The following is a 14,344-nucleotide window of genomic DNA, read 5'->3' as shown; positions in this document are numbered from 1 at the left end:
TAGCACACAGTACTCAATAATTGCTGTTTGAAATATTGATAATAGGATATGCACAACTTTTATACACTATTATCAAATCACCTGGACATTCCACAAACATGTATTTAACACACATTTAAATTTCTATCTTTTTACTCTACCTTTTTACACAGGAGGCAGTTACCCACCTATGCAAGTGTTTACAGGGATGTAAGTTGAAGTTAGCAGTTCTTAGGTAAACGCTAATGTTTGGGTCATGCTGCCTCTAAGGGTGATAAACATATTACATTTTCCTTGGAATCATGTTTTTCCTCATTTTGCTTTCTAAATAGTGTATTTGCAAATCATATTTGAAATAAGAAAGGTCAGAATTGAGAGTCTTAGAGAAACCTGCTCCAAGCTCAGGTGCACTAAATTGAAATAATACTTAACATTATTCTTATGTGTGTTAGGCACTGTTCAAATCGTTTTAATAAGTTTGCTTATTTTATACTCAGATTACACATATGAGATAAGCAATACTGTTATTCCCATTTTATAAATGAGGAAACTGAAACAGAAAGGGGTTATATCAATTAGTTAATGTCGTATTAGATTACCTCCAGATTTAGTACTTTATTACAATAGCCATTTATTTAGTTCACGATTCTTCTAGATCAGCAAATTGGTCAATACTCAATTGGGAAGTTCTTTTGTCATGGCTGGGCACCTTTATGCTTCTGTGGTTAGTTACACATTAGATAAAATATAGATATTTCAGGCAGCTCTGCCTTTGGGGGTTGGGTAGATTTGGTTGGGATGACAGTGGTGATAGGGTCATATGTCTCTCATCAGCCAGCAGACTACTCAGGGCTTATTTACATCCTAGCTTGGTAAATAGAAAGAATGAAAGAGAACAAGGCCTATATTGGAAGTGGCACAGTCTTGCTTCCCACATTCTGTTGGTTATTGCAAATCAGTACTGGCCAAGATTCAAGGGTCAAGGTAGTATACCCCATACCTGATGGGAGGAGATGCGAATTTTCATTGTAATGGGATGTGGATAGCGCGCCAAGTTTGCGGTGTAGCATTTAAACTAGATGGGGTGGAGGAAGGAGAGCACAAGAGAGTGAAGGGTAGGAGAGAGAGAGTGTGGAAGAAAGATGGAGAGAGGGAGAGAATATCAAAGTTTACTGGGGATTCTTTATTAAACCCAGTTTTTTGAATGACCACTCATGATATTCTATCAAAGTTAGAGTGAAACAAATATTAGCATTAGTGTTCTAAAGGCTTCCTTATCCTGAAATTCTGTATTTGTCTTCAGGTACAGAGAGCATTGTTGCAAAGCATCTACAAGTTAGTTTGAAAATTTTGGAACGGAGTGTCTGGGTGTCTCAGTTGGTTAAGCGTCTGCCTTTGGCTCAGGTCATGATTCCAGGTCCTGGGATCGAGTTCTGCATCGGACTCCCTGCTTGGCCAGGGAGCCTGCTGAAAATTCATTACCTGTAATCTCTTTGAGCCAACTCTTACTTGTCTTAAATTTACTCATCATATAGTAGATGGAGAAAGATTGCTTTGTGATTGTACACTAAGATTGCCTCATCTTACTCTAAAATTAAACATCTTACTCGAAAAAATGTCTCATCTTATTCTCAATTGAAGAATTGAGATATGAGATAAAAATACTTTTCTGTCCTGATGCAAGATATAAACAGATACATATAATACCATGTAACTCTAAACTGGGATAAAGGTATGAACAATGTAATTTGAGAAAGAAGACTAACCTACCTTAGAGTTAGGATATTGGAAATGTGGGGGAAGATTTCTTCGGAGCATGAGGTTTTAAAAGATGAGTTGTATTGGGGCGCCTGGGTGGCACAGTCGTTAAGCCTCTGCCTTCGGCTCAGGGTGTGATCCTGGCATTCTGGGATCGAGCCCCACATCAGGCTTCTGTGCTAGGAGCCTGCTTCTTCCTCTCCCACTACCCCCACTTGTGTTCCCTCTCTCGCTGGCTGTCTCTCTCTGTCAAATAAATAAATAAAATCTTTAAAAAAAAAAAAAGATGAGCTGTATTAACCAGGCAATGATGGGGATTGGGAAGGTAGAATGTAGAAATATTACAGAGACAGAAACTAAGAGATTATTAGATTGTAATTTCAGTTATCTATGGATAAGAAATACTGAGAGGTTGATACAGGAGCAATGGCAGGAAGAATGGAAAGGAGGAGGAACATTAGAAAGGTGTAATTGATAGACTTATAGAAATTAGTGACTGATTTGATGTGAGGACCAAGAAAAGAGGATGACTTAAGGATAACTTTCAGATAATTCCCTTGGGCATATAAAAGTATATATCTAGATTTCATGTGTATATACTACATATGCCCTATATAGAAAGGGGGCAGAGAAGGACAGTTTCCCATAGATATCAGTATAGAGAATATTTTTGTACAAGTTTGCTCACTGCAGCATCAGAATTTTTAATAGCAATATTCCAAGTATACATATATCAATATATATAGAAATGGAGATCTAGACAGAATGAAGATATATTTCTAAAATAGATTTGTAACCTTTAGATTTTTAAAGATAGTTTGTAAACATTTTCATAAGTATTTGTAGGCTATAGATTTGTAACCTATTTAGCTTATGTTAAAAGCATTTCCCATTCCATTCCATATTCTAAAAAGATGTATTTTATAATGGCCACATACTATTCTGTCACATGATGCTGTTATACTTTATTTTATTCATTCCCCTAATGTTAATTATAATTTGAGGACTTGTATTTAATTCTTTTATCACACTATAGTCTAAGTAAAGGATGGCCTATTTATGGCACCCCTCTCACCATGATCTTCTCCATGGAGGATGGTCACTTTATCATTTGCTCTGAAGCACTTAACATGTGCCTCATCTCATGCACAATAAAAACACTCACTTAGTTTTCTCTGAAGCTGACAGGGAGGACTTCTCCCATCTTGGTGGTAAGATTTGGACTTAGAGGAGAGAGGTTATGTAATATTTTGTTTCTCCCTTTCAAGTCAGCCTGTTTTAGGAAATGAATTCCCTCATGTACTCTTAGATGTTTCAAAGGTAACTGGGACTTTAACTGGGAGTATAAGTTGCCCATACCAGTTATCCTCGTAAGTGACTACAGTGTGACTTTTACCAGGTCACACTTAACAACATATGTTTACTGTGTATTTATTTCATTTAACCAATACATATTGCATTTCTACATATGCACTAAAAGAAATAAAAATGACCTTTTACATCTTTGCAAAAAAGGGAGAAATAAATACTACATTACACCGAAGGTCAAGGCAACAAAGCCCAGGATGGATGTGGCCCAGAAATAAATTATATATTTGTATGTATATATGTGTGTATAATATATATGTATATTATGCATATATATTTACAGGTTTGTGTAAACATATACATATTTATTTCAGGAGTATAATATATACATATGCATATATGTAACGTGTATTATTTACACACACATACAAGCGGGTCTACATATAGAGAGAGCGAGTCATTGTTGACCTCCATTTTGTAAAGTATTTGAATTGCTTCCTGTCATTTAAAGATAGGAAGATTTCACATAAATATCTGGATTTTTTTTATTTTCTTGAAAATCAGGAAAATTGAGAAATCCTGTTCCTGAATCTAAACATTATAGCATTTATGTATTCCTGCATGGCAACAGTTAGGTAGACCTGAGTGGCCAGGGAGTTTCTAGCACTTGCTCAGTTGTCCTTTCTAAATGTATCATTCTCATGAGCTCTCCAGTTGGCTATAATAGGATAATTCACTAATTTTTACATTATTTTCCTGGTTTCTGTATATATTTGAGTTTGAAAATTCTACTTCATGCCATGTATTATAAAGTTCATTTCAGTTCAGAAAATCCATTTCTTTGTACATCATCTTCATAGATGTAACCATAGGAAACCAAAACAATTGACTAGTCCAGCTACTTCAGTCAAAAACTTCAATTTAGAGAAAAGTCAGCAAAATTGATAGTCTAAACCTGAGCAAATGTTTGAATGGGATAAACTATTTCTGTCAAAGCAATAAGCCTAGTAACTCTATATGGATGCAACGTATGTTTTTATAGATACTTCACTTTTGTCAGTTCTTGCACGTCACTAAGAGTGATGATTTATGCTTGAAGCATGCTATACACAGGCTATTATCTCAATTTTATGTTGGGTGACATTCCTGCCACCCATTCCATTTTCAATTTCTTAGAGAAACTAATGTCTGAGGTCTTGTTCAGATTATCACAGATTTTAAAATCATCTATAGCCCTCAAGAAATTTTTTTAAAAAATATAATAGTAACTATAAAATGCTGTTTATAGAATGCACATTGATTCCAAATTTCTTTCCCTTATGTGATTAAGTCTCAGGTTTCCTACTAGGAATTTGTGATTTCATTATGTATGGCCATAGAAAATGTTCTTCAAAGATTATTCTGGTAAATACATGTTTTTCAGGTTGATGCTTCTGTTTCTAAGAAAATAACAATCCATTACATAGAAGACGAGTTTGTCTCACTGATGGTGGCTGACTACACAGCATTGCAAAATCAGGTGCGTTTCCTTTTTATCATAGCTGAGACGGTTTATATTCACAACGAAGGCATTGATATGAGAATCAAAGGTATACATTTGGCTTTCCATGTTATTAAGTCAACATCAATAATTTCTTATAATCTCTGTAATAAAAGTGAAAATTCCAGTCAATGTTTTACGTTTTCACAATATTGAACTTCTTATATTATCAGACTTTTATCCCTAAGGATTATAATTTATAAAAGCATTATTTTTTCTTGTTGTCTAAATCCTAGGTTAAATTATATCTTTAATGGAAATAGTATATGTTATAATGATACATAGTGTTGTTTATATCAAAGTGTTACATTATAATTTTACAATATTTTACATGAAGTTTCTCACCAGCTAACATTTATTTAACTACTTTTCCCCCCTATAACCATGTTAGTTGCTACAGGGGATACAAAAAAGACACAATTTAAGCTCTTTTGCGTCTTCCAATATAATACCAAAGTTGAAGATTACAGATAATGTTAAATTATCAAAATTTAAAAGGTTAATATTTTAAAAAATTAGGCAAACTCCAAACACATGTTACAGTTTTGTTTCATCCATCAGTCCATCAGTATTTACTTTAGGAAAGGATACTTTATATACCTGACCTCTGCGTATGTCATCTCTTTTGGTTCTTCTATTTGACGGATTTCTTTCTACACTATTCTTGCTACTGTTCTATAACCATCTTTCTAAATTTTTTTTATGTTTCTTAAAGGGAACTATGTTTTTCTTTGTAAAAGTTAGATGTCTAAAGCTTTTCAAAAACAAGGTCTCATTTTCTGCTCCAGAAAGTCTAAATTGATGGGAAATTTTTTTTAGTGATGTTATTTTTCTTGAATTCCACACACACAAAAAATAATTTTGAAAAAAGATGAACCTCACATTTTTATCTACTGCATATTTTGATTTATATATTCCTGAATCAAGATATATTCTTTTGGAACGAGCTACAGATCCATTGCTCTCTAAAAGAATTCTCTTGATTGTGTTCACTGGCATAATTAAGTGTTTCAAATTACTGTGGACTGGATCTGTTGTCTTTGTCCTTCTCTTTTTTAGAAACCCTCTGGAGTATAATGGTATTAATAGATTTTAATGTTTATAATGTAAAGTATGATATTTGAATTGTTCTCTAGGATAAATATTAGCAAAGTACCTTGAGAACATTTATATCTGCTGGAGTAGATCACTTTCACAATTCAACTGGGAGTGACAGATAATTTAGAAGACTTGATAGATGTGAAGATATTACATTTGAACTTTTATGGATGAGTAGGAGGTGAAAGGCTGAATTGGGAGAGAAGGTATGTAAAGACTAGGACACAATAAAATATATAGACACTGGCCTTTCTTTTGGAAAGAACATAGCAATTTTTCTTGCTGTCTCATTCTGAGCTTGCTAATTATTTTGTGAATGTTCAATCTGAAATATTGAAATAGTTCTAACCATTGTCAGTGTGTTTGGGACATCAAATAGCTATTTTGTCAAGACTAGAGTGTCATTAGTTGTGTGTCTCTAAATGAAAGTTCTGCATGTTAATGCTAACTGTGACATGAATAGTAAGATTGGCATTAGAGACTTTCTGAAATGAAAACAACATTCATGATTAACCTACAGAGTGTAAAAATTGGGAAATCATCTAGTAACTTCATGAAGCTATGTTGCATTGTAATTTCATTTTCATTAGCGACGAAATTGTTATGGAATAATGAGGGACCTTGAAGTGTAATAAGTTAGTCAGGTGAAAACAAATTGCTGCACCAGGATTACAACTTCCAGCCATTTTAATAACTTAACGATTTTCCTTTAATTCCTGAACTTAAATTTAGAGATGGACTTTTGTTTATTTATACATCTTAGTACTGTTGGCATACTATTTATGAACATATCAAAGATGATTATAGCTGATCATGTATTCTTAGATCCAATTACCATGTTCTGCAGTCTCAATTGGGAAGAGAGGAATTAATATTTATTGGATGCCTCCCACAGGCCAGGAGGTTTACATGTGTTCTCTCATTGAATCTTCCCAGTGGACCAGTGAGATTGTTGCTATTATTTACATTTTACAAATGAGAAGACTAAAATTAAGGGGAATTAAATAGAGTGGATATGTAAATTTATGTTTGTTTTTTTTTTTCTTTGTTTCTGAGAACTGCACCTTACTGCCTCTTATACCACGTGTGGTATTGTTAAAATCCTCAGCCCTTCTTTCTTCACTTCAAGGAGAAGCAGTCTTAAGATCTGGGTAAACTTAAAAACAATGATTAATCTGCATCTGGGCCCATGACTATAGTAAGACCTAATAAATCCTCTTTATTGAGGATTGATATGAACACTGTAGAAGAGAGGATTCTTTTCCTTCTTTGATCCTGAACCTTACAAAGCACAAATCCTGGAATTCTTCCAAGCAACTGTCTTTGCTCACATATGAAGAGATCTTACATAACAGTAAAGCCAATAGAGAATATGGTGTAACTGAGAGATGGGGGAAAAGAATCTCCTTTTGGGCTATAATCTGAAGTTTAAAAAAGCCTATCCATAAAACCTAGTAGAGGAGAGTCAGATATAAGTGTAAGTGCAATAAATACTATGCTAAAAATCTTTCTTAGAGCACTTACATTCTCTTCACTAAAATTTGCTTCATTTCTCCAGTAGTACAAGGTCTAATTCTTTGAACAGTTTAGGACATAGCTACAAAAGTTATTGACATCGCAGAAATGATTTCAGTTAATAAAGAAAAAGTGAATCCATGAAATAATGTTGAAAAGAAGAGTAATCAAATTTAGTGTAAAATGTAGAAATGAAGGAGGAAATTCTGTTGTGTAGTTCTGGGTAATTTTAGGGAACGGGGAGCACAGTGTTAATTCTTTATGTATTTATGGAGTCTGTGATGTGTGAATTGTGAATGTGTTTCTGTGAATTTGCAAAAGCAACATGGAAATACCTGTACAGAGATGACCCTCAGGGTAAACTCTATATTGGCCATAATATATTATAGCCTTGTAGGCTCGGGTTTAACTATCTCCTGCTATTCTCAATCGTGTTTGAGTCTTCAGGGGGCATTATTTTTTGTTTGACATACATGCTGTGTGCAGCAATCCTGTAAGCAGTTACCATCCTGAGGGTTGGAAAGTGTTGATCTCCTCTAAAGAGAGTAGCTTTTACTTCCTGGAAGTAGTTCTCTCAAATGCCAGCTGATGCTTGATGACTCTGAATCTACCTTTTTTTAAGGAGGATAATAACACCTCTGTTTTTCCTTTTTCCCTCCCCTATAATGAGGGGGAGAAAGTGTTCCTGAAAGGCTTTTCTGGAAACAGCTGTACAGATGATAGCAGTTGATACTGATACTAGTAGCCATTTATTGAGTCCCGTCTAACTACCAGGCATTAGGTGAGGAATATATATTGTGCATCTTCACAGCCATTTTGTAAAGTTTAAATGATGAGGAGACTGAGGCTCCATGATGGTCTAAGTGACAGAAAGCTATATGAAAATGAAATGAAATGATACATATGAGAATACCTAGTGCCAACACTGTGTGGGGATTGGGGGGTGGTCCGTTTCAGCTTTGCCCTTTCCTCTTCTTTTCCTCCCCTTTGCTTAAGTCTGGGGTGTGTGTCCTCCCCAAATTCCTACGTTGAAACCTAATGCCCAAGGTGATGGTATGAGGAAATAAGGCCTTTGGGAGGTGATTTGGTCATGAAGGCGGAGCCGTCATGAAAAGAATTAGTGCTCTCCTAACAGGGGCCCCAGAGAGAGCCTCCTTGTCCCCTTGGACACGTGAGGTTACAGTGAGAAGACAACCTTCAGTGAAGAAGCTGAGCCTCACCAGACACTACATCTGCCAGCGCCTCCATCTTGGACTTCCCGGTCTCCAGAACCGTGAGCAGTAAATTTCTGTGGTTTATAAGCCACTTTGTCTATGGTATTTTGCTCGAGCAGCCTGAGAGGACTAAGAGGCCCTCCTTGCCCCCTCTCCATCTTTTTCTCTTTTCCTTGCTTCCTTTGTTGAATATTTAAAGCATTTTCCATTTAGGCTTCTCTTTGTTTATTACAGTGACCTGATTCGGCGATTTGTGAAATTTTCAAGCCTTTTTCAATCCTATGTTAAAACCTATGTCAATTATTTGGTGAATTTTACAGTTCTCGGTAGAGTGAATGCCGTATATTGACCTTGTTTCCTAAGCACAGAAAGTTCCCAGGTATTGTAGCTGCGGTGGATCTTGCATTCACGTCAGAATGAGCTAAAGTCTAAAAATAGATTATGTTCTGTACATAAGATTATTCCCTAGTGCTTTCAACTTCTGTTTCTTAGAAACAGTTGATGCAGCTCAGAGGCAGGAAAAACAAAAATGAAAACAAAACAAAACAAAACAAAACAGTGAGAGAAGTCCATCCTTCACAGTGGAAGGAAATTATATTAAGTTCCTAATGAGTTCTGACATATAACGTTGGAAAGTGCTGTAAGTCATACTAACATTTTTAGGAGCAGCCTTGCTGGAAAGTTAAATTCTTCAAACTTGATAATGTGACCATGGTTTACATATTTATAGCTTTATTTATATATTTATAGGATCTGTCTTTGTAATCTATTTTCTATATATCTAATCTATATATAATGACAATTTCTAATACTTTGGGGAAATCATCTTTTGAAGTACCCTCATTTTTTTCATTATACAACCTAGCTCTTCTTTAGTTAATTTTCCCCCCGTTTAACTAGGATGGCATCCTTCTTTAAAAAAAAAAAAAGGCATGTCTAGAGTTTGCTGACTGCATCAGTAGTTGTTAGTGTAAAGTAGTGTCTATAGGCTGCTGAACTTGAGGTCTCAGTTTGATTTGATGTAAATCTGATGATTTGTATAAATTTGATCGTCTGCAGGTGTGAGGTGTTGGGGAGTGTGGGGGATTAATAAGAACTCAGCTAATGGCTCTCCTATCTATACTTTCAGACCTTTACCAAGGCACAAGCTGTGCTCTATAACTGCCACCGTGTATCTGCCTTGTCTGTGTTTGAGCACCTAGAGGAGAGCAGTCATACCATATTCAGTCTTGTGTTGCCCTCAGTGCTCTTTGTGATGCTGAGCACGTATTCTCTCAAACCTCCTGGCAGAGAAGAGTGAATGTGTGACCTGGGGGAGCTAAGGATATAGTTTGTAGAGGTCTGTTACGACCATAAGGCTCTTGTGAAGTCTTTTGAAAATTCATTTGGGCTTGAATTCTTACCTAAAATGCCCAAGCCACTTACTGGAATGAAAAAAAAAAAAGTGGTTGCTTTAAATTGTGTGATGTTGAATAAAATTGCTATGCTAGAACGTGTGCTGTATTGACCCTGAATTATATGAGGATGGATACCTAATCAGAGTGTGTTGAATTTAACTGAATTTAGCAATCTAGTTCGAGAAAGCCAGGAAAACAGATAATTCAGCTGAAGACAAGGTAGATATAGTTATTAATCTTCTGCCCTCCTTTCAGCATTCTGTACCTGCTCTGCTCTCATTCCCTCACCTCTGTGTCTGCATTACTTCTAACAGGCTTTATACCATCCCCTACTGTCAGCATGTAAGCCAGGTCTCAAGAGAGGGACTTACAATGACTATTCTACACAGGCTCCAAGTTCACACTGTCACTGCTAAAGGATGTTATAGCTCAGCTGAGGGGCTATCGAAGCAAATAAATGTTCCAGACTGGCCTACTTTAATGGCTGAATTCTGATTTTTGAATTACAACCGATGTAGCATCATGGCAAAATCAAGGGCAGTGGGATCTCATGGAGCCAAATCCTAATCCTGGCTCTCTGTATTCCATTTGCCTGTTCTTGGCAGACTTAAGCTTTCTATGACTGGCATTGTTTTGGGTGCTCCATGTATGATTTCATTTATTTCTCATTGCCACATCCCTGAGGTTATTTGTATCTTCATTGTACACATAAAAGGGCACCATGTCTTTAAGAAATTGTGCTGACGTATGCATCTACAAAGTGGCAGAGGTAGAATTGAACTCCATCGTTATAATGTGAAAGCACTTTTCATGCAACCTACTATCATCTAGAATGACTAACTAAGGTCTTAGAGAAAATGCTTCCAATTATTGAAAGGCATTTTTAGTACTATTTTTTAGAACAGTATTGGAATTACAGAAAAATTGAGAAGTAAAGAGCATTCCCATATACCCAATTCTACATACCCAGTATATCCTATTATTGACACCTTACATTAGTATGGTACATTTACTGCAATTAATGAACCAATATTGAAACACTATTATTAACTAAAATCCATAATTTATTCACAGTTGCTAAGCTTTGACTTAATATCATCCTTCTTTTCCAGGATCCTATCCAGTATATCATAATACATATAGTTGTCATGTCTCCTTAGCCTCCTATAGGCTGTGACAGTTTCTCACTTTCCTTGTTTCTGATCATCCTGAGAGTTTTGGAGAACGCTGGTGAGATATTTTGTAGGATTCTCCTCCATTGAAATTATTCAGATGTTTTTCTCATGCCCAGACTTGGGCTTTGGGATTAAGGGAGGAAGATCACAGACATGAAGTGCTATTTTCTTTTTTCTTTTTTTTTTAATGTTTTTTTTATTATATTATGTTAGTCACCATACAGTACATCCCTGGTTTCTGATGTAAAGTTTGATGATTCATTAGTTGCGTATAACACCCAGTGCACCATGCAATACGTGCCCTCCTTACTACCCATCACCAGTCTATCCCATTCCCCCACCCCCTCCCCTCTGAAGCCCTCAGTTTGTTTCTCAGAGTCCAAAGTCTCTCATGCTTCATTCCCCCTTCTGAAGTGCTATTTTCATCACATTATATGAAAGATGTATACTAGCATCATGATTCATGACTGTTGATGATAACTCTGGCTGAGGTAGTGTTTGTCAGATTTCTCCAATGTAAGGGTTACTCTTTTCCTCACTTTTCTATTTTTGAAATAGAAAATTACAAAGTCATATACCTCGGGGGGGGGGGGGGAGTCAATGCCATGTCTGCCCTGGCCCTGAAGATTGGGTCAGGGCAGACTCTTTGGAGTCTTTACTCTTTGGAAGAGCCACTATCAACAGCCCACATTTATGGAGTTGGGATTTATGCTCTCCCCCTACATGGGAGAAGTATCTACGTAATTATTTGGAATTCTTCTCCATGAGACAGTTGTCTCTTCTCCATTCATTAATTTGTTTAATTATTTTTATATATCGGTATAAACTGATATATGCTAATTTTATATTTTGGGTACTAATCTGAGTTATTTTCTTGCTCAAAATTTTCCAGTTTTGGCTACTGGGACCCTTTTAGTTGGCTCCTATGTCCTTTTGACATACTCCCACATAACTCCAAAAATGTTCTGTATTTTTTTTTTTTTGGTTTTGTTTTTTAGTATGTTCTTACTTTCTGACGCACCAAGCTTATCTTCTATAATTCCTGCTGCAGTCCTTGAATCAGCCATTTCTCCAAGGAGCTTCTGGTTCGGCCTTAGAAACCAAGATCTGTGCCCTTTACTACTGGGGTAGGCCTCTCAGCTGAAAGCACAAAGAAACCTATGTGTGTATACTAACCTATGTATATACACATATAAATATTTCTATTTGCAACTATATGTAATATATTAAGCTAGATTCTTACTGATGTCTCAACTCCAATCCATTATTATATGGATCATTCTAGCCTCTTCCCCTTGATTATTATAATGCATTTTTTTGTTGTTGTTGTCAAATGACCCTTTACTGAAATATTTTCCTTTACAGTTTTAACTAGCTGGGCAATCCACTGCACCACTATTGATGTCATCTGTGATGTCGTGAGGGTGGCAACCATCAACATTGCAGCCCACAGATTGGGCAGTCCCCAGGATCTCTTTAATGGTTCCAGAGAGTTCTCTGGCTGAAGATTGGTGCCACATCTGTTAGGCAATGTTGACAGTCTCATTAAAAGTGATATTTCCACTGTGTCTAAAGTTTTTCTGTTGCTTTCTGTCTCATGGTGGTTCCCTGAAGGCTTTGATAATCAGGGCAGAGGCAGAAGGTAACGCTTCAGTCTGGGCCTGTTCTGAATTGTCAGTTTTACTGTAATCCTCAGATCCTTCCAATTACCAGTTGCCTTGGTGATATTGTCATCAACCTATTTTGGAGTCAGACCCAGGGGGCCAATCTTCAGGGCCAGGGCAGATGTGGCATTGACTTCCCTACCAGTGCATGCCAGGTATATGACTTTGATGTCATTGGGGTTGAACTTAGGTGGCATGCTGGAGTCGGCTCGTGTCAGATGAATCCAGATTCAGGATGACACAAGGCAGTTGAACCTTCCTCTCCTCTGAGCTGAAAGCCATAAGTTGTAATACATTTTTAATAGAACATGAGGTTAAGTTTTTCCTAACTGCTGATGATAAAGGTAACATTTACTGATGGCTTACTATGTTTCAGGCATTGTTCTTAGAACTTTATTTGGATTCTCTCATTCAGTTCTCACACCTAGGCTGGGGGTAGTGAGGACACCCTCCTCCTTTTTTTCAAGTTTCATTTTGAACAACTTAATATTTACATATTTGAAATTTCATATTTACAAAGAGAAAGAAATAAACTCAGTAACTTGGCCAACATCATGGAGTAGTGAGTGTGATAGCCTGTATTCTCTGACTTCAGAACTTGTCCCTAACTATTGTGCAGACTAAGGCCTGACTTTCAGTCTTCCTTTGCTTCTCATGGTGGGACTCACTGGGATGAGTGCAGTGTTGGCACCCTCAGGAAAACTGCCAGAGCTGAGACATTTACATGACCAAGTACATTAGAGATGCCCAATATTTTTATTGTTTCGAGGCAATATCAATGCACATCCGTTATAACCAAGAGATTGCAGAAGAATTTAATGCATGAAATTCAGAAGCTTGTTTGTTAGCTATTTATTTTCATACAGTTGCTATATTCTTTTAAAATATTGAAATTGTGGCTTTTGGAAGTATGTGGACTAGGGAAATGTGAAAATAATGCTTTGTAGGTTAGCAAGAGCAGCCAGAGCTGCTTTTTCATACATCATGAGTGAGTGTTAATAAATGGTTATGCCAAAATGGCCAGGACACGTAATGCCTCGTGCTTGTATGAATTTGGTAATTTTGGTTTCTAAGGTCCATTAATGAGTAAAAATTCTGAGGAAATTTTTCTCGGTCATAAAAGTATATAGATTCCCAGGAGGAAATTTGTACTGACAAATTGAAATGGGAAAATAATCATTAGCCTATGATCACTGGCAATACTCTGCTTATGTGGTTATATCTATGAATAAATATGAACTCGCTTGGGGTTAGATGTGACAGCTCATTTCTCTATATGTGAGTATCACCATCTTTTTAGAGCTATATCTGTGCAGTGCCAAATGACTGGTCAGTCCAGTTGTTAGTCTCTATTCTGGCCCTTACCTAATAACTTCCCACATTACTCATGAATGTTTAACTTTTATCATCAATGTTTGCATAAACTCTGAGCCACAGATTCTCAACATAAAAATCCCAGACAGTTATCGATCCTCTATTAAGCAAACACTTTTAAGAATACTTTACATGCAATCTTGCATTTAATCTTCATGACATGGGCATTATTATGAAATGGGCATTATTAATTACTCTCATTTTATAAATGAAGAATGTGGAAGATGTCAAGAAACTTTCCTGAGTTTACACATTTCATATGTGGCAGAGTTTGTATTGAAACCAAGGTGACTTTTACATCTCTAACTACCACTCGGTAGGG

At 36.3% G+C, this 14,344-nt stretch overlaps 1 pseudogene; it reads right to left on the bottom strand.

The window, feature by feature from the left end:
• Nucleotides 1-11,917: 11,917 nt before the first annotated feature.
• LOC121101427 lies at nucleotides 11,918-12,995 on the bottom strand (annotated as a pseudogene).
• Nucleotides 12,996-14,344: the final 1,349 nt, after the last annotated feature.

This window comes from Ursus maritimus, unplaced genomic scaffold, assembly GCF_017311325.1.
Source record: "Ursus maritimus isolate PB19 unplaced genomic scaffold, ASM1731132v1 scaffold_8, whole genome shotgun sequence".
Classification (NCBI taxonomy): Eukaryota; Metazoa; Chordata; class Mammalia; order Carnivora; family Ursidae; genus Ursus; species Ursus maritimus.
Note: the sequence above shows the minus strand (reverse complement) of the source record. Positions and strands in the feature narration are given on the sequence as shown.